Raw genomic sequence first — 22,228 nt, forward strand, 5'->3', positions numbered from 1 at the left:
TTGGAGTCCACCTGTAGTAAATTCACTTGATCGGACATGATTTGGAAAGGCGCACACCTGTCTATATAAGGTCCCACTGTTGACAGTGCATGTCAGAGCAGAAACCAAGCCATGAAGTCAAAGGAATTGTCTGTGGACCTCCGAGACAGGATTGTATCGAGGCACAGATCTGGGGAAGGGTACAAAAAAATTTCTACGGCTTTGAAGGTCCCGAAGAGCACAGAGGTCTCCATCATTCGTAACTGGAAGAAGTTTGGATCCACCAGGACTCTTCCTAGAGCTGGCGGCCCAGCCAAACTGAGCAATCGGGGGAGAAGGGCCTTGGTCAGGGAGGTGACCAAGAACCCGATGGTCACTCTGACAGAGCTCCAGCGTTCCTCTGTGGAGATGGGAGAACCTTCCAGAAGGACAACCATCTCTGCAGCACTCCACCAATCAGGCCTTTATGGTAGAGTGGCCAGACGGAAGCCTCTGCTCACTAAAAGGCACATGACAGCCCACTTGGAGTTTGCCAGAAAGCACCTAAAGGACTCTCAGATCATGAGAAACAAGATTCTCTGGTCTGATGAAACCAAGATTGAACTCTTTGGCCTGAATGTCAAACGTCACGTCTGGAGGAAACCAGGCACCTCTCATCACCTTGCTAATACCATCCCTACAGTGAAGCATGGTGGTGGCAGCATCATGCTGTGGGGATGTTCTTCAGTGGCAGGAACTGGGAGACTAGTCAGGATCGAGGGAAAGATGAATGGAGCAAAGTACAGAGAGATCCTTGATGAAAACCTGCTCCAGAGCGCTCAGGACCTCAGACTGGGGCGAAGGTTTACCTTTCAACATGACAACGACCCTGAGCACACAGCCAAGACATGAAGGAGTGGCTTCGGGACTAGTCTGTGAATGTCCTTGAGTGGCCCAGCCAGAGCCCAGACTTGAACCCCATTGAACATCTCTGGAAAGACCTGAAAATAGCTGTGCAGTGACGCTCCCCATCTAACCTTACAGAGCTCGAGAGGATCTGCAGAGAAGAATGGGAGAAATACCCCAAATATAGGTGTGCCAAGCTTGTAGCTTCATACCCAAGAAGACTTGAGGCTGTAATCGCTGCCAAAGGTGCCTCAACCAAGTACTGAGTAAAGGGTGTGAATACTTATGTACATGCAATATTTCAGTATTCTATTTTTAATACATTTGCAAAAATTTCTACAAAACCTTTTTCACTGTGTCATTATGGGGTATTGTGTGTAGATTGATGAGAAAAAAAAGGAATTTAATCCATTTTGGAATAAGGCTGTAACATAACAAAATGTGGGGAAAGTGAAGGGCTGTGAATACTTTCCAGATGCACTGTATATATACATATATATATATATATATATATATATTCACTAATCTTTCAATAGTGGATAGCTCTGTTCTGACACATCATCTTGATAACAAGAAAATGTGTGGATTTATATTGCCTCCCACATGTATGACATACCCTCATGTGTCCAGTGAGGTTTGGGCGACTCTACCTGATCATGACTACGACGTGAAGCCCCTTTCTGTGGAAGACCAGCTTGACGCAGTAAAGAAACGCATCGCTTTCCTGGAGGACGAAAATAAAAAGCTGAAAAGTGAGCGTTTTGGTCTAGAACGCTTCCAGTGTGCGCCCAATCTGATCAGGTTTTACACTGGTTTTAAGGATTACCACACCCTCAAAGCACTTTTCCTAGCTTTACAGCCTACTGCAGAGTCCATGGTGCGATGGACTCAAATGCAAACGAACAGCCATAACCTAGAACACATTTCTGTGTCTGGCTTCCATGCAGAGCATTTATCGCTGATTGATCAGTTTTTCCTGTTCTTGTGCCGTGTGAGGCAGGGCTTTTTTGCTCTGAATTTATCTGTACGATTCAATGTGTCGCCGGCCACAGTCAGCAGGAACTGTACGACGTGGGCCAACTATTTGCTCTTTATGTTAGGGACCCTCCCAATATGGCCTAGTAGAGCAGCAGTAGACGAGCTAATGCCACCAGTATTCAGGGAATTCTACCCAAACACAAGAGTGATACTAGATTGCACAGAGATCCGCATCGAGACAGCTAGTTCGAAGGTTTTGAACACCATGACATACTCCCATTATAAAAGTAACACTACACTGAAATCCCTAATTGGGATCACTCCCTCAGGGTCAGTTAGCCTGGTAAGTAATCTATACACAGGATGTATTTCTGATGAGGAGATAACTAAGAGGTCAGGTGTTCTGGACCTCTTAGAGTCAGGTGATGAGGTCATGGCCGATAAGGGCTTCCTTATCAAAGACCTGCTCGATGAAATAGATGTAAAACTTGTCATCCCTGTATTTTTAGGCCCAAGTGGACAGTTTAGCTGTGATGAGCTCACAGACACACAGTATTGCTGGCTTGAGAATACACATCGAACGGTCAATAAGACGCATAAAGGAGTACCATATTTTTGATGGAGTCATACCCCTTTCACTAAGTGGAACAGTCAACCAACTGTGGACTGTGTGTGCTTTCCTAAAAAAATTTCAGGGACCACTGTTTTAAACCTTTGTTAAATTCAGCTGACAAGAAAATAGTGCACACAAACCTTAGATAGATTGAAACATATTTAACTTCATTTCAGTAAAGTCCCATTTTTTAGCCCACACCTTGAGATGAGCAATCACTATCTTAGTTCAGTAAACAATTGATGATTTGAGTTGGTAGCAAGTTCCAGTTTATTGCTACAACAGAATGACAGTTTACCAAACATATTTTAGTTTAAAATGAACCAACAGTTTTGTTAAAGTTAAAGGACAAAGAATGAAAATATTGTAGATGGGACAATCCAATGTATAAATATTGAATGTACAGTATAAAAATGAAATGTATCTTATTTTTTATTTTATTGTGATTAAACAGCTTCTTTGAATACAGCCCTGTGTGTGTGTCTCTCCTCACTGGCACAGGAGAGGCAGAAAGTACTCGAAAAAGAAAAGATCCAGCTTAGTTTTCATATTGTGGTAAATGACGGTAGGTGCTCGAGGTTGGTAGTCCAAACCATATTTGCTGCTGGCCCCGGCTGCATTGATTTCCGATTGAGTAAGAAGGGGGCGTGGCTAAGTTCCCACCAATTGGTTTTTTTAAATCCAAGATGGCTACAGCGTGAAATGGGCGTATTCGACCTTCCTCCCACACTTAATTATATAATATTAATCCAACAGTCCATCCATTATCCAAACCACTTATCCTGCTCTCAGGGTCGCGGGGATGCTGGAGCCTGTCCCAGCAGTCATTTGGCAGCAGGCAGGGAGACACCTTGAACAGGCCGCCAGTCCATCACAGGGCCAACACACACACACATTCACATCTAGGGAAAATTTAGTATAGCCGATTCACCTGACCTACATGTCTTTGGACTGTGGGAGGAAACCGGAGCACCCGGAGGAAACCCATGGAACATGGAAACTCCACACAGAGGACGACCCGAGATGACCCCTAAGGTTAGACTACCCCAGGGCTCAAACCTAGGACCTTCTTGCTGTGAGATGACCGCGCTAACCACTGCACCACCATGCCACCTATAATAATAATTTATTCGATCTTTATGTACTTATATGTTTTAACATAATATAGCACATTTTATCCATTCCTGGTGCAGTCATCCCAACTTTAGCAAGTGCTTTTTAACTCTCCCATAGTAAATGCTACACTCAGTACCTCTTCAGTGCTCCCCTTCAGTAAGGCCTCCATATTTTCAGTTTTCTCTCTGCCTCTCCTTCCCTCCACAAAGAATTAGAACTATGCTGCCATTTCATTTTCATTTGTTAACACAGAATAACTCCACTCCCTTCTGTCACCTCCCATCTTTCTAATCACCCCCCACACTTCTCCTACTAGAGTTGTGTTCCCAATTGTGCCACAAAACTTTCTCCAATATGTCCTTTTTGCTTGCCTTATTTTCTTCCTTACTAGTGCCTGAACTTTTTGTAACTGTACCATATGTTGAAAATTGTGAGTTCTTTTTATTAGTTTACGTGCCCTGTTTCTGTTTCTCACAGCCTCTTTACATTTCTTGCCCCCCCCCCCCCCATGGTACTGCTTTTCCTTCTTGTTTCTCCATTACTTTTAGGGACAGATCTCAGAGCAGCTGTTCTGATACCATCTGTTATTTTATTAACAAACTTTTCTGTAGACGTATTACCATTAATCTGTTTTAGATAACCATCACTCTTTCTTAAACCTCTCCTGGTTAGCTTTCCCAAAGACCTATTTTCCACCCCAGTCTACTCCAGCCACTGATGCATGGATGTTTATTTTACAAAGGATTGGATAGTGGTCACTACTTGTGGTTCCTTTTTGATATGCTTTCCAATCACATATGGAGCAGTAGTATTAGAAACCAATGTAAGGTCAAGTATAGACTTCTTTCCTGTATTGCCATCTATCCTTGTTTTACTTCCATAATTTAATCACACTAGATTCTTTCATCTAACAAGTTTTCTATGGCTTGACCATTACCATTATTTTCACTCCCCCATAATGTATTATGTGCATTGAAATCCCCATACCATACAATGCTTGTTCTACCTTGCCCTTCTATTTCTTCGAGTTTGTTCAATTATATTCTCATACATGGATTACAATAATTCACCACCACTAACTCCTTTCTTCCAACCCACACTTCCACTACCACATACTCCATTTATTTTCCCGTGCCCAGTGCTCGATAGGGAATCCCTTGTTTAACAAAAGTGGCACAACTCCCTCTTCCTCCTTCTTTCCTATCTTGCCTAATTGCTACATATCAATAAATTATAAAATCCAAACTGGGTTTCAGCCATGGTTCTTGAATACATAGAATGTCTTGTTTCTCCCTCCTACTATCTATGAATTTCTTAAACTCCTGTGCATTGACTATCAAAGTTCTTGTATTCCACTGAAGTATTAAAATTGTCATTAGTGTCAATCAATACATGATTCTTGGCTTGCCTGTATACTGAGATTGTCTCTTCCTCCCATTTCAAGACTATCATATCAACATGCTGCACTGCTGCTTTGAAAATTATTTGAATCCTTTCAGTTTCAGACTTAAACTCAGATGTTGCATTTATCACTCCTGCTATAAAGGTCACCAACTTCTTTTTCTTTGCCCACATCCTTATTTAATCATTCTGCTCTACATCCATTGCCATTTGTCCTTTATTGTGGCCTTTTTCACAAACTGCTTTTCCTGAGCAGCCAGCTTAACTGTTTCTGCATAATAAACTTTTTCTTTTACTCTTATCTGTTGGACTTCTGCTTCATGTTTCAATACTTCACAACCTCAATACGCAACACTTTTACCTCCACAGTTACATCATTTTGGTTGTACTCCTCCACACTTTGCATATTCGTGTTCTCCACCACACCTAGCACATCTTCTCTTTCCTATGCATACAGGAAAGAGAGGTTGACCAAATTCTTGGCAGTTGAAACACCTCGTAGGTTCGGTATATATTCCCTTACACTATATTTTACAAATTCAAAATATAGGTCTCTTGGGATATCCTTTATGTTGAACTCTACCAGAACTGTCTGTTTCCTTTTTCTCAACTCCTCGTCACTCTTTTAGCACTCTTAACTGCACTGTTACGTGCTGGCAAGTTCTCAACAAGATCCTACATAATAACACCAAGGGGTGCTCCAAATATCACACCCTTGCAGCCATTGAACCTCTGTTATCCCACTTTAACCACTTTAGACATTTCTGACTTTTCCAACATTGTTCAGTTTCTTTGCCTTCTTCATCTGTACTTCACTATTACACCCTATTAGCAGATTTCCGTCTCCCAAAATTCTTGTATATTTCACTTCTCTCACAAGTCCAGATGTCTGCAAATCCAAACTCAAAATCATTTAATCTTCTGTAATTGATCCCAAAACCTAGGTAGAGAGAAAGTTGATACCACAACTAACCTATTGTTTCATTTTCCTCTTCTTTCCTTTATCAATCAAAACCTCCGCTCTGCATCCATCCCCTGTACATCCTCGCCACCTCACTCCCAACGGCTCCAGAAAGGGCCATTGTGGGTACAGACTTTTGTTCCCATCAAGACGTTACACACCTGATTCCACTTATCAACTAGTAGCGTCTTCGCTGAGGACCTTACAGTTTCATTTAGCAGACATTTTTATCCAAGCGATGTACATCTGAGAGTTAATAAAACACAAGCAAAGACCTAGTCAGGAGAGAACAACACAAGTAAGTGCAAAAAACTTAGGTTCAAGTCTGATAAGACATGGGTATCAACAGGCAGTGCACAAAGGCAATGCATAGGGTGCATAAAAACGTTTTTTTTTGTTTTGTATTTTTAGTAATACTATCAGGTGTGGAGGTGTTCGTGAAAGAGCTGGGTCTTTAGCTCCTTCTTAAAGATGGAGAGGGACTCAGTAGATCGAATGGAGTTTAGGAACTCGTTCCACCAGCAAGGAACTACAGAAGAGAAGAGTATGGTTAGTGACTTAAGGCCCCGTTGTGGCGGAAGTGCCAGGCGCCTTTCATTGGCAGAGCGTAGTAAGCGGGACTGAGCGTAGACCTGAAGGAGAGAGTTCAGGTAGACGGGAGCTGTTTTAGTTGCTGTTTTGTAAGCGAACATCAAGGTTTTGAATTTGATATGGGCAGCTACTGGGAGCCAGTGGAGGGATATGAACAGTGGAGTGACATGCTGTTTTGGGTTGGTTGAAGACCAGATATGCTGCTGCATTCTGGATCATTTGCAGAAGTTTGAAAGTGTATGCAATAGACCTGGAAGCAGTGTCTTTAATGCCAGGGAGACTACTGTCTTCATAGGCCACAGGCTACTAACCCCGACACCCTGCCTAGTATCTGCTCAGCTCAGCCAGCCAATGAAGCTGAAGGCAACAGTACAAGATGCACCAGTCCAGCTGCACACCAAAACAGGATGGAGAGGGATGTGGGAAAGCCTCCCCAACCACAACAGTCTAAATCCTGTAAGATGTCGCAGCCTGCCAAAATAAACGTGTTGGATTTTCTGGCAAACTGAAACCAAACACTCCCAGGTATGATGGAAAAAAATAAGTACGTGTGTGTGTGTGTGTGTGTGTGTGTATATATATATATATATATGTACACATACACACACACACACACACACACACACACACACACACACACACACACACACACATATATATATATATATATATATATATATATATATATATATATATATATATATATATATATATATATATATATATATATATATATATATACTAGCAGAAGTACCCGGCGTTGCCCGGGGAGAATGTTCTCACCAAAACAACCAACACAATCTGATCTTTATGATAAACGCAATAATGAAATATAGGATAATTTATGATGGGATACATGTGATAAACGAATGTCGAATAAATGACCGTTATTACGGAAAATTACCAAATGTCATAATTTTCAATCCATTCATCAAGCTTCTTTGTCAATGTGTGTATTAATTGCTTAGTGCTCAAGAGCCTCAGGGTAAACCACGTTGTGTGTCTTACTATTTGGTGCTAGGATAGAAAGCTTTTCTGCACTTCCAGTTCTGGAGGCAGCTGCATACAACTGGTCGTGTGAGAAACATGGAGCAGAAACATTTGCTCCAATCGTTTTAAAAGTCTGTGTTGGTTTATGGTAAACATCAACAATCAAATGTCCCCCATCACCAATTGCAATTTCACACTCTAAGAAGCCTAACCTGTCATTTTACAAACCCACCAAATTGTGCTCCAGTATTTCAATTTCTTTTTTTTTTGGTTTTTGTCTTTTAGAAGTTGTATGTGGTCCATCTGGAGGTCACGTTTTTTTCCTTGCTTCTCCAGATGGAAAATGTTTAAAGCCGCTTAGACTAAGTTCAGTCATAATGACATAGTATTTCCGCGAGTGATGGGGGAGATGTTTTGTTTGTGGACACTACACTCCATCGCCACTCGGTGGCACCGTGAGACAATGGATGGCGGAGAGGGACTGCTGTAAGGGGACAGAAGAAGAAGAAGCAGCGCGAGCAAAATAAATTCAATTTCACAAATAAATCAAAATTTTTACTTGGTTTTGAAATATTTTTCAGTCTGTGCAATCCTTGGAAAGTGCTGATTCTAAGGATACCTTTCTTTTTGTTCTACAATGAGTATTTCTGGAGTTTTAAGCAAACATACAAACATACACTCTTGCTTTATATATATAAAAGAATATATATATATATACATATATAATTTTTTTTCCTGCATCTGTATTGATATTCTGCTCCTCATTAGTTGAGCACTTATAACAACAACATTGACGGTTTCGGGGGAAAAACGTTATATATATATATATATATATATATATATATATATATATATATATATATATATATATATATATGTGTGTGTGTGTGTGTGTATGTATGTATATATATATATGTGTGTGTGTGTGTATATATATATATAAAATCCATTAGTCAAGTAAATTCTCTGTGAGACAGTACAAGCCTATTTCATGCTATAAGCAGTCACCAGCTGATGACTGCTTATAGCATGAAACAGGCGTGTACTGTCTCATAGAGAATTTACTTGACTAACTGGATTATTATGCTCCTTATTTGTTGAGCACTATCCCTACCGTTGGGTGTTTCTTTTAACAAATATATATATATATAAACTTTGTGGGTGGCACGGTGGCACAGTGGTTAGCGTGGTCACCTCACAGCAAGAAGGTCCTGTCCTGGGTTGGAGCCCCGTTCTCCCCATGTCTGCGTGGGTTTCCTCCGGGGGCTCCCGTTTCCTCCCACAGTCCACAGACATGTAAATCAGGTGAATTGGCCGTACGAAATTGTCCCTAGGTATGAAGGTTTGTGTATGTCGGCCCTATGATGGCCTGGTGGCCTGTCCAGGGTGTCTCCCCACCTGCTGCCCAATGACTGCTGGGATAGACTCCAGCATCCCCACGATCCTGAGAGCAGGATAAGCGGTTCAGCTAATGGATGGATGGATATAATTTTGTTAAATAAAACACTCAACGGTAGGGAATGTGCTCAACAAATAAGGAGCAAAATAATCCAGTGAGTCAAGTAAATTCTTTAATGGACAGTACAAGCCTGTTTCATGCCATAAGCAGTTATCAAGCTGTCAACAGGCTTGTACTGTCCATTAAAGAATTTACTTGACTCACTGGATTTTATATATATATATATATAGAGAGAGAGAGAGAGAGAGAGAGAGAGAGAGAGAGAGAGAGAGAGAGAGGGAGAGAGTCCCTAGGTGTGAGTGTGTGTGTGTGTGTGTGTGTGTGTGTGTGTGTGTGTGTGTGTGTGTGTGTGTGTGTGTGTCCCCTCCTGATGCCCAATGACTGCTGGGATAGGCTCCAGCATCCCCGCGATCCTGAGAACAGGATAAGCAGTTTGGATAATGGATGGATAATGGATGAAAGTGCGTTCAGGGAGATCTGCCAGTAAGGAGTTGCAGTAGTCAATGCGTGATATTACAAGAGCATGTACTAGGAGTTGTGCTGCATGCTCAGACAGCTAGGGTCTAATTTTTTTGATGGTGTACAGGGCAAATCGGCACAACCGAGCAACTGAGGCCATGTAAACCTTAAAAGTTAGTTAGTCATCAATCATGACACCCAGGTTAGCAGACATAGGCGTGTAACCGCTTGGTTGGAATGAAAACCTGCCTCCACAGTGGCCCTTTCTGGATTAGATTGCTTGGCGTAATCTAATCCAGGGGTGGGGTTGGGGGTGGACGGTTCAACCTACCCCTTAAAGCAAATGGAGGTAGGTTTGATTAATGCTCAGTTCACACATACAGTACTTAATCCTGAATATGTTTCAAAAATAACTTGAATTCTGTAAAACCTACATAAATTACATATATGGCTTTGAAAGAGGATGAAAGACTTAACACTTAACATATTACATATATTTTTTTAACCTTAGATGACAAGTTATAATCTCAGATTACAAACTCCATTCAGTGACTTACTGGCCACCACTCACATCCTCTCTTTTGAGGAAACAAATTCAATGAAGAATTCTTCCATACCTTATTTAATTTTCACAATATACATGTCTAGCTGTATAATATATCCATCCATTAGCTGAACCACTTATCCTGCTCTCAGGGTCGCAGGGTTGCTGGACCATATCCCAGCAGTCATTGGGCGGCAGGCGGGGAGACACCCTGGACAGGCCGCCAGGCCATCACAGGGCCGACACACACACACACACACACACACACACACACACACACACACACACACACACACACACACACACACAGACACACACACACACACATTCATACCTAGGGACAATTTAGTATGGCCAATTCACCTGACTTACATGTTTTTGGGCTGTGGAAGGAAACTGGAGACCCCGGAGGAAACCCACGCAGACACGGGAAGAACATGCAAACTCAACACACAGGATGACCCTGGGGGTCAAATTGTGTGTGGATGAGCCCTGGGTAGTCCAGGTTGGACTAGCTGGGGCTCGAACCCAGGACCTTCTTGCTGTGAGGCGACTGTGCTAACCACTGCACCACCGTGCCGTGTATAATATATATATATTTTTTTTTTTTTCGGAATGTGTGTGTGGTGTTAGTGTAGATAGCAGGACCGAAAACTAAAGCACTTATGATCCTAATTCTTTTTGGAGGTGGTAGATACTGTTCCAGAGAGTACGGGAAAAATTCCAGAAAATTAAAATTATGCATAATTATGCATAAATATGCAAAATATGCATTTTTCTAAAAATGGCTAAAAACCACTTTTCTTGGCATTTCAGATGATTCTGAGCATCTTTGATTTTTTCACCTACAGTGCATCCGGAAAGTATTCACACCACTTTCCCCACATTTTGTTATGTTACAGCCTTATTCCAAAATGGATTAAATCCCTTTTTTTTCTCATCAATCTACATACAATACCCCATGATGGCAAAGCGAAAAGGGTTTTGTAGAAATTTTTGCAAATTTATTAAAAATAAACAACTGAAATATTGCATGTAGATAAGTATTCATACCCTTTACTCAGTACTTGGTTGAGGCACCCTTGGCAGCGATTACAGCCTCAAGTCTTCTTGGGTATGAAGCTACAAGCTTGGCACACCTATATTTGGGGTATTTCTCCCATTCTTCTCTGCAGATCCTCTCGAGCTCTGTAAGGTTAGATGGGGAGCGTCGCTGCACAGCTATTTTCAGGTCTTTCCAGAGATGTTCAATGGGGTTCAAGTCTGGGCTCTGGCCGGGCCACTCAAGGACATTCACAGACTTGTCCCGAAGCCACTCCTTCATTGTCTTGGCTGTGTGCTCAGGGTCGTTGTCGTGTTGAAAGGTAAACCTGCGCCCCAGTCTGAGCTCCTGAGCGCTCTGGAGCAGGTTTTCATCAAGGATATCTCTGTACTTTGCTCCATTCATCTTTCCCTCGATCCTGACTAGTCTCCCAGTTCCTGCCGCTGAAAAACATCCCCACAGCATGATGCTGCCACCACCATGCTTCACTGTAGGGACGGTATTAGCAAGGTGATGAGAGGTGCCTGCTTTCCTCCAGACGTGACGTTTGGCATTCAGGCCAAAGAGTTCAATCTTGGTTTCATCAGACCAGAGAATCTTGTTTCTCATGGTCTGAGAGTCCTTTAGGTGCTTTCTGGCAAACCCCAAGCGGGCTGTCATGTGCCTTTTACTGAGCAGAGGCTTCCGTCTGGCCACTCTACCATAAAGGCCTGATTGGTGGAGTGCTGCAGAGATGGTTGTCCTTCTGGAAGGTTCTCCTATCTCCACAGAGGAATGCTGGAGCTCTGTCAGTGACCATCGGGTTCTTGGTCACCTCCCTGACCAAGGCCCTTCTTCCCCGATTGCTCAGTTTGGCTGGGCGGCCAGCTCTAGGAAGAGCCCTGGTGGATCCAAACTTCTTCCATTTACGAATGATGGAGACCACTGTGCTCTTCGGGACCTTCAAAGCTGTAGACATTTTTTTGTACCCTTCCCCAGATCTGTGCCTCGATACAATCCTGTCTCGGAGGTCCACAGACAAGTCCTTTGACTTCATGGCTTGGTTTCTGCTCTGACATGCACTGTCAACATTTGGACTTTAAATAGACAGGTGTGACCCTTTCCAAATCATGTCCAATCCATTGAATTTACTACAGGTGGACTCCAATCAAGATGTAGAAACATCTCAAGGATGATCAGTGGAAACAGGATGAACCTGAGCTCAATTTTGAGTGTCATAGCAAAGGGTGTGAATACTTATGTACATGCAATATTTCAGTTTTTTATTTTTAATAAATTTGCAAACATTTCTACAAAACTTTTTTCACTTTGTCATTATGGGGTATTGTGTATAGATTGATGAGAAAAAAAGGAATTTAATCCATTTTGGAATAAGGCTGTAACATAACAAAAGGTGGGGAAAGTGAAGGGGTGTGAATACTTTCCAGATGCACTGTATATAAAAAAAAATTTCTGGGACTTAGAAATGTTTTGGCATTATGCAAAATATATGCATTTTTGCAAAAATGCACTTATGATCTTAATTTTTTTGGGAGGTGGTAGGTTTCTTCCAGAGAGGACCAGAAAAATAGCAGAAAATTATAATAATTATGCATAATTATGCAAAATATGCATTTTCTAAAAATGGCTAAAAACCACTTTTCTCGGCATTTCAGATGATTCTGAGCATTTGGGGGGAGGGAGTTGGAGTGGGGGGGGGGGGTTAGGGCCAGGGGGAAGGCGGTTAGCTGGCAGGATGAAGAGGGAGATTTAGACGGGTGGATAACCAAACCGCTACACTGTAGTGGGGTTCTTCTATATTTTCGTAATGTGTATGTGTGTGTGGTGTTAGTGTGTGTGTGTGTGTGTGTGTGTGTTAGTTTACTTAAGTGTTGATAGCGGGACCGAAAACTAAAGCATTTATGATCCTAATTCTTTTTAGAGGTAGTAGGTATCGTTCCAGAGAGTAAGGGAAAAATCCCAGTAAATTAAAATTATGCATAATTATGCATAAATATGCAAAATATGCATTTTTCTAAAAATGGCTAAAAACTACTTTTCTCGGCATTTCAGATGATTCTGAGCATCTTTGATTTTTTCACCTATATAAAAGAAATTTCTGGGACTTAGGAAATGTTTTGGCATTATGCAAAATATATGTATTTTTGCAAAAATGCACTTATGATCCTAATTTTTTTGGAGGTGGTAGGTATTGTTCCAGAGAGGACCAGAAAAATAGCAGAAAATTAAAATAATTATAATAATTATGCATATTTATGCAAAATATGCATTTTCTGAAAATGGCTAAAAACCACTTTTCTCGGCATTTCAGATGATTCTGAGCATTTGGGGGGAGGGAGTTGGAGTGAGGGGGGGTTTAGGGGCAGGGGGAAGGCGGTTTGCTGGCAAGATGAAGAGGAGGGAGATTTAGACGGGTGGATAACCAAACCGCTACATTGTAGCGGGGTTCTTCTAGTATATATATATATATATATATATATGCCATAAGCAATCAGTTATATATAGAGGAGCAGCCGAAATTAGTAGTAGTAGAGAAACTTGTGACTCGCTGACTAATATTTTTTTCACAGAAATATACTGAATTTTATGCATATTAAATGGATACACAATTACAGTATGGCAATCCTTTTTGCGTGTTGACGGTACAAAGGAACCAGTTCCAAATGTTGACCACCAGTCGGTGCTGACGCCCAAAATGACCTGACAGCTTTTTCCTTTTTCAGGTCGGAAACCTCATACTGTTTTTTTGTTGTTGTTTTTTTCTAACCAGTAACACAAATGGCCAACATGCTATCTTGATTTCCTCTACACGTAAACATTTCTGACACTTATTTGTGTCTATAGCCGCTATTTTTTAAATGTTAACACTTAAAAATGTAAAGCGCTTTGAGTGGCTGTTGCAGCGAGAAAAGCGCTATATAAAATGCAACTTGATTCATTGAAAAAGAACTTCTTTTTTAAAAAAAATTAAAGTCAATTTCGCCAACTGGCCAACATTCACAACGGTTTTACTAAACATGAAATTTGCTATAATAATAATTTACAATAACCTGAGAAACATTACGAACAATGGCTTCGACGCTTTAAACGATGTTTTATTCATAGGCAAACCGCACCGATTTCCAGACGGACTTTTAAATCAGTGACTCTTTGGTTAACATTCACAAGTCTCCTAGTTTCGCTGAAATAAATTACAAATTATATATTACGATACATTATTCTATGAGGTTCCTTCATGTATAATAGCCAACATTTGAATACAACCTCTTTTCTTTTTTTTTTACTATGTCAATCAGTCCATTTCTGAGTTAATCTCGAGAGCCGCGTTAGATCTCCTTGCATTCAGAACGTTTCCGCCCAATAGCAAAACTTTCGGCGATCAGCTTTAAAAAGCTTAGGGCTGAATAACGATTAATTTCTAACCCTGATGAAACCTCGGATCACTTTAGGGAAAGCTATCCTTACATTTATTGATTAGCCAATCATGATTAACACTAAGGCGTTGACATTGATTTTTAGTAATTGCTCAGCTGGAAATTTACCTCCGTCATGATGATGATGATGAAGATGATAATGTCAGAACGAGCGTCGAGTGGTCGTTTCGATAAAGGAGCTGCCAAATCCAAACTGATCTGACAGCAGCCTTTATATAAAGCCTTGTCCAGCCCAACTATCCGTTGATAGTTTCGTTTCACCCAATGTCAGAGCTAAAAAGAAACTTGAGCAGTGGATTTCCTCATATCCAAACAACGCGGCGGCGCATGTTTGCTTACGCCCCAGCAGAGATCAGTTTCATTTCTCATATGAATCGAAAGCTTTCTGTATATGTGAATATGGGTTAAAAACATCCGAGTCATTGCCTCTCGGACCAGTAAACGTACATTCATTGCAATTTCCAGTTGGAACTAGCTTTAATTCATTACGTAGCTCCGGTAAAAGCCTCTTGACAAATACAGTTATATGATCAGCATCATCCACGATATCCTACGTGATTTAGATATATCGCTTCCATTGTTGGTAAAGTTCAGTGGCGGCTCCTGACAAATTTCTCGGGGGGTGGGGGGGTTGTTGCGATGATGACTAAGGTGACCCGTTCAATGGGTAAATTGATAGGTAGCTAGACAATTGTCACAATTTGTTTTTTTCTGGTCAACTCACATAGCAATACGACCTGTAACCACTAGATGGCAACACACACAAAACAAATATTTCCCCTTTAGCTAGCTAAGATACATACTATCTGTAATAAACTTGTAAACTAGCTTTTGTTTATTATAAGAATGACTAGCGAGAGTTCAGTATTTTGCAATTAAAGGATGGGTTTATTCTCCATGCTCTTAGGCTCCACAACATCAGCATCCATGTGTAATGTACAGATTGCTTTTTGGCACCTCCCACTTACAGTAGCAACTGTCGTAAAACACGTCATAAAACTCACATCTATGACATCTCCCCCTTTTAGATACTGCCATTATCCATATCAACGTAACACTCAATGCTTAATATAAATAACAGCACCCTCTTGTGACCTAAACGTAACCGGAGAGAAAGAGTAAATGTTTACCAACCATTATGTCTCTCAACAAACATGCATAACCAACAATGTCATACTTTTTCCACACTAAACAACCTTGATGGTCCTGTTTTTCCTTTTTTTCAAACTCAAGTCTCTGACTAAACCTTCCCTTCACAGGTCAAGTCTCTGGACAGGTTTAACAAGCCTACCAGACCTGGTTTGTGGCAGTCCATCAGTGTTCACTTTTGGGCCAGGTGAGCTATGTTTTGGGCTCGCCTGAATGTCTGGTGGGTCATTTCTGGGGTTTGTGTTGGCCTCCACTGGGGTCCCTGCAATGAGCACCGCTTGGAGATGGCGACGGTTTCGCCTGTACAGAGCTCCTTGCACTGTCTCGATGATGTATGACCACTGTGTAGAGCTCTCACTTGCCACTACCGCCGGTGTGGCCCGGGCTTTTTGATGGTCCAGCCTTGTGAGGACATGGTCTCCTTGCTGTAGTGGTGTGATCTTTTTCACTCCATGACGCTTGTTGTAGTAAAAGGCCTGTTTACTCTTCTCCGCAGCATCTCTAGCTCTGACAAGATGTTGGCTCGGCCACTTTGGTTGCAGATTCTTGGTAAGGATGGGCATGGTCGTCCTGATTTTCCGCCCCATCAGGAGTTCGGCCGGACTGACACCTGTGCTGCTGTGTGGAGAGGATCTGTAGATTGTGAGAGCAAGGAGAGGATATTTTTGTTTCAGAATCCCCTTGGCTGTTTGGACTGCACGCTCTGCATGTCCGTTTCCTTGCGGGTTATGGGGGCCAGAGGCTGTGTGCTCCAATTCCATTTCACGGGCAAAGTCTCTGAAGACATCACTACTGAACTGTGGTCTGTTGTCACTGACAACCTCCTCCGGTATTCCGTACCGGGCAAATGTACCTCTTAGCTTCAAGGCTACCTGTGTGCTTGTCGTGGTTGACACGTGGAGTATCTCCAGGTATCGAGAGTAGTAGTCCGTTATGACCAGGTAATTTTCTCTTTCATGTTCACACAAATCTATACCAATTTTCTTCCACGGCCTGTCTGGGAGAGGTGTTGACAAGAGAGGCTCTCTGCTCTGTGCTCTCCTCTGCTCACGACAGTACATGCAGTTCTCGACCTTGTGTGCTATGTGCTATGCCAGGCCACCACACTGAAGTGTTGGCTATGTCTTGGCATTTGTTAAGCCCTTGGTGGCCCTCATGTATGCGTTCTAGTATCTGACCTCATTGTCCCTGGTATCACTATCCTACTCCCCCTCGTGACTACCCCGTCATGTACAGACAGTTGATTTCTCACTGAAAAGTAGTCTTTGACGCAGTTGCATGCGTGTGTCTTGTGTTCAGGCCACCCCCTTTGTATGTACCTGATCACTTCTTGGAGCTGCTTTTCGGCTGCTGTCTCTGCTTAAGATGCTGTCCATCTTCTGTGGCAATGCCGGAATGCTGCTGATCACAGCTGCGACGTAACACTCCACGTCTGTGTGACTGTCTCGGCTGTGCTCTGGGTCCCACTGTGGACTCCGGGACAGCATATCTGCCACGACAAGGGTCTTCCCTGGTGCATATTCTGCCTCCAGGTTGAACCTCATCAACCGCATGAGAAGTCTCTGGCAGCGGATCGGCACATTGTCGAGATCTCTAGAGTTCATCAGTGGAATGAGGGGTTTGTGATCTGTGATCAGTTTGAATGCAGGCAGGCCGTGGAAGTAAATTTCAAACCTCTCACACACCAACACGCACGCCAGGCATTCCTTTTCTATTTGAGCGTACCTCGTTTCAGCATCGCTCAGTCGCCTTGAACAGTATGCCACTGGTCTCCAGTCCTCACCATGGAGCTGCAACAGGATGCCACCTATCCCATAGCTGCTTGCGTCAGCTGAGACTACTGTGCTCTTGTTTACATCATAGAACACCAAGGTAGGTGATGTTGTGAGGTGCACTTTGATTCGTTCGAAGGCTGTCTGCTGCGCTGGACCCCACATCCACACTGAGTCGGACTTTAGCAGTCCATACAGTGGCTGGCCCACTGTAGCTGTAGTTCGGGAATGTATTTTCCCCAGGTAATTTCTCATGCCGAGCGCCCTCTTCAGCTCTTGCATGTTTTCAGGCAGGTTCAGGTTGTTTACTGCAGACACTCTGGCTGGGTTGGGTCGCATGTCGTCGTTATTGATCACCTGACGCAGGAAGTTTAGCTCCCTCTTTCTCAGCACACTTTTCGCTGTGTTCAGCTTTAGGCCTGCAGACTCTAGTCGCTTCATGACTTTCTGCAGCCATTCATCGTGCTCTCTCATGTCGCTGCCGTGGATGATGATGTCGTCCATTTAAACGGCAACTCCCTGCAGCCCCTCCAGTGTCTCCATCATCATTCTTTGAAAGATCTCAGGGGCACTGGTGAACCCAAACGGAAGACATTTAAAACAATACCTTCCATACAGTGTAATAAAGGTGATCAACCTTTAGCTGTCTTTGTCCAGTGGGATCTGTCAGAACTCCGAGGCTGCGTCTAATGATGAGAAGACTGTGGAGCCGTTGAGCTGAGCGATCATCTCCTCTGATGTCGGCAGTATGAACCTCTCTCTCTTGACAGCTTTGTTGCGCTTCTTTAAGTCGACACAGATGCGCGCTTTACCTGACTTTTTTGGGACTGGCACAACTCTGTGGGCTCAGTCACAGCCTCAATGATGTCGTTGGCTTCCATCCGTTCCAACTCGTCTTTCACTGCACCCAGGAGGGGTATGGGGACACAGTGTGCGGTGCAGACTGCATAGGGCTGGGCGTTTTCCTGCAGCACTATTTTTACAGGCTGTGTTTTAAGTAGACCAAACTCCTGTTCACTGCTGCTGATTTCATACACTCTCTTTACTAGCCCCATTGCTAAAGCTACAGGCCTGCTGAGTGGGTTATTCACGCTCGCCCCTCTAATAACATAGAGCCTGAATTTGTATGGTTTGCCTTTGTAGCTGGTCTGAGTTATAAACTGCCCTAAACAGTTCAAACCGCCCCCTTGACCACTCAGTACTTTCTTTGGCCTCTGTAGGACTCTCTTGGGCTCGAGTGTTTTGTACACTGCTTCACTCATGATGCTACAATCAACCCCTGTGTCAATTTTAAATTCTATGGGCACACTACTGATGTTCAATGTAACTGTCTCATCATCATTGTGTGGTGTGCTTAACTGAGCCCAGATAATAGTGTCCATCATGTTCCCCACCCTCAGTCACTTCACTCACCAGCCTGCTTTTACATACCCTCTCCCAGTGTCCACTTTTCCCACATTTGTTGCAAGTAGACTTCCTTGCTGGGCACTTATCCTCCTGCCTTGGTGGTGTTTTGCCGCACCGCCCGCACTTTCTGCGGTCACTGTCACGGTCCCTGTGCTTGTCTCTATGTGAGCGCCGCCATTTTGCCTTTGCGCCGTTGCTGTGTTGCTGTGCTACCTCCTGTATAGCACAAGCCCTCTCTCCCTGCTGATTGACCTGCGCTTTCATCTCCTCTGACTGCCGCGCCTCTTGCACAGTCGTCTCCAGAGTAAGGTTCGGGATCAGCTGTAGCCTCTGTGACAGGTCTTTATCCCGAATGCCCACCACTATGCGGTCCCTGATGTGTTCCTCACGGTTTGTCCCGAAGTCGCAGTGCTCCGACAGTTCGTACAGAGCACGAATGAATGTGTCTGCACGCGCTGGTTAAAGCATGCTCTTTCGTGAATAACGTTGCGTCTCGGGATAAAATATGCATCAAACTTCGCCAATACAACCTCATATTGCGACTCATTTCCCCCCTCACTCCTGAGTGCATACACCAGCGTGCTTACTTGAACTGGGCCGTCCTCTTTGTCCAGTTTAGTAGTCGTTCTGTAGCGGGTAAACCGTTTTTTCCAGTCGGGCCACTCGGCGGGCTTCTCAAAGCAAAAGCTCTCTGGGGATTGAAACTTTGCCATCCTCGACCGCTTCTGACACCATGTAAGAAACTAATAAACTAGCTTTTGTTTATTATGAGAATGACTAGCGAGAGTTCAGCATTTTGAAATTAAAAGATGGGTTTATTCTCCGTGCTCTTAGGCTCCACAAGAACATCAGCATCCGTGTGTAACGTACTGGCTGCTTTTCGGCACCTCCCACTTACAGTAGCAACTGTCGTAAAACATGTCATAAAACTCACATCTATGGCACTATATGCTAGGCCTATTTGTGGAAAGTTACATCCAGGAGTCATCATAAATTTAAAAAAAAAATCTTGGCTCTACTATGAATATGATCAATCCACTATGGTCATCAACAGATAAATTGTCATCAGTCAGTTCACCTTCAAATACCTTTGAACATATATCTGCTTTACCATTAATACAGAAGGTGATTACATAGAAGTCAAAAACATTAGAAGTATTTATTAACAGTTCTTGAAAGTATTGGGTTGTTATTTTTTTCATTACAAATGGCTTACAAAAGCACTGGCACAATAACTAATTATCAGATAGAAAATATTTAGTATCTATTGCTAGTAAACTGCATGGAGTGAACATTCATATAAATGTCACCTATGAAAAGTGACAATGGTATGGTATGATTGTAAACATGATAATAAAAACATAAATAAACTACAAGTACACAATAATTTATAAAATGCAAGTAATAAAGGGGTAATTCAAATTCCTCAACATTGCACAAACAAAAATCTGTATTTACAGAAACAAACAGTAAATAAATTCTGGTTATTTGAACAGGTTGCCTGAACATTTTAAAGATTTTGTGCAGCTTAATTATCTTCAAGTGCAAATGAAAGTGCACACATTCAACAATGAACTATAAATAGTAATAGAATGGAAATAGCAATAGGATAGAATACAAAATAGAAAAGTGAAGTGGATCTTCACATCTTACAATTTCTGTTATTTATCAAGGATACCACCAGAGGGCTATTTACTGTAACAAAAGCAGAATAAAGAAATCCCAAAAGAGAGAAAAAGTGAGGCTTGACCTGGTGTTGTCAGTGCATCTTGGCTTTACACATTTCACAAAGACCAAACCAGAATGATGAGGCGCTACTAGGTCAAACCAGGTATAAGCAATTCTGATAGTTACACATTCACAGCTTTTTTCAAAAGACCTCATGGTTGAAATGGAAAAGACATGCACCACAGCCTAATTCACACCAACAGCTTTTGATGAAGACCAATGAACTGAAGAAAAAAATTTTGATTGAGGAATATCAGAAAAAGAACATGTATACTGAACTATATGGCATTTATGAAATCTATGGAAAAAAGACATAAAGAAAGCAAAGAAGACGCAAGTAATCAAATAAAAAAAAACATAATAGGAAAAAGTCATAGCAAAAACGAGAACAAAGAAGAGAATGAGGAAGTACATTTGAACACACCAAACATAAATTACATGAGAGTAAACTATGGCGACGCATCTGTGAAACAAATAAAGTCCTGGATAACTGAATGTGGGTTTCCAGTAGGAGGAAGTTTAAGCGTAAGACAACTAACAAAATTAAGGACAGTGTTAGAAACAAAGAGAAAGAGGAAGTTGATGACAAGAAAGTCAAGTAGGGATAGAAAGAATAAAGTTGTCATAGATTGGAAATCATACAGTCTATGGATGGAAGAAACACAAAGAAGGGAGAGAAAAACACAGACAGGGAGGGTCTCATCTGTGTCTCAGTGTGTGAAAATGCAGGACTCTGATCTCGACTGTGCTCTGCCGAGACGACGTCAGCCTCAACGGCCCATTTCCACAGAGATGACAGCAACTCCACCCCCATATGCACCACCAGCACAAACATCTCCAGCATCAGGACCAGCATTGACTACAGCACCAGCACCAGTACCACCGACACAGACACTACCGGGAACAGGTGGAAGTACACGCTACCCAGATTTATCGGCCCAAGGAGGGAGAGGTGAGGACAGTGGTAAGGGGTCTCTGCTCCATATGCTCAGAAGTAAGATGGTGTACAAACCTGTAGCACCCCACCAATGCTCAGGCAGCCCGGTGCAAGGAGATACCTACTGACAAGCACATGAGGTACACACAATCCTAAATGGCATGAAGCCTGACGTTGCTGACCATTGCAGAATCCAGAGCTCGAATTGTTTGTTGACGGCTCAGCATCTCGCAATCCTGAGACCAGCAGGAACCAAGTTGGTTTTTCTGTGGTAACTGCACATGACACATTGCTCGCCAAACCACTCCCAACTTCAGTATCTGCACAAGCAGCAGATGCAGCAGAATGCACAAGCAGTGTCCTCAGGCAAACCTATTGCACATCACACTCTGGTTTCACAACTGCTAGATCTATTCTGCTCCCTAAGCAAATTGCTGTATGCGAATGTGAAGCTCACACTCGTAATAATGACCCTGTTTCACAGGGTAACGCCAGAGCGGATGCCGCTGCCAAAACAGCAGCTCAGCAAGAACTAACCAGCACTGATGTTTTTCTATGTGATGACTCTAACACTCCTCACACTCCCACAGTTGATTTACAGGACTTAAAAAACAAGCGGACCAGATGGAGAAAGCTCAATGGCGTAAGCACGGCTGTGCTGTCAAAGATGGGGTATGGTACGGCCCCAATGGTAGACCATGCTTGCCTAAATACCTGTTTCCCCACTATGCCAAATTGACATGCGGTGCAGACCACGTGTCAAAAGGAGGAATGATGGAGGCT

The 22,228-nt window shown here is 42.7% G+C and overlaps 1 protein-coding gene across 2 annotated transcripts in view; it reads right to left on the minus strand.

Moving 5' to 3' along the window:
- Window positions 1-14,707, minus strand: part of si:dkeyp-118h9.7 (sacsin) — a 49,715-nt gene extending 35,008 nt beyond the window's left edge. For both annotated transcript variants that reach the window (XR_008811010.1, XM_056289605.1), the window contains exon 1: window positions 14,561-14,707. The gene's annotated coding sequence lies outside the window, so the exon portion shown is untranslated. The remainder of the gene's footprint in view (window positions 1-14,560) is intronic.
- Between the last annotated feature and the right edge of the window lie 7,521 nt (window positions 14,708-22,228).

Source organism: Lampris incognitus, chromosome 11 (genome assembly GCF_029633865.1).
Source record: "Lampris incognitus isolate fLamInc1 chromosome 11, fLamInc1.hap2, whole genome shotgun sequence".
Taxonomy (NCBI): Eukaryota; Metazoa; Chordata; class Actinopteri; order Lampriformes; family Lampridae; genus Lampris; species Lampris incognitus.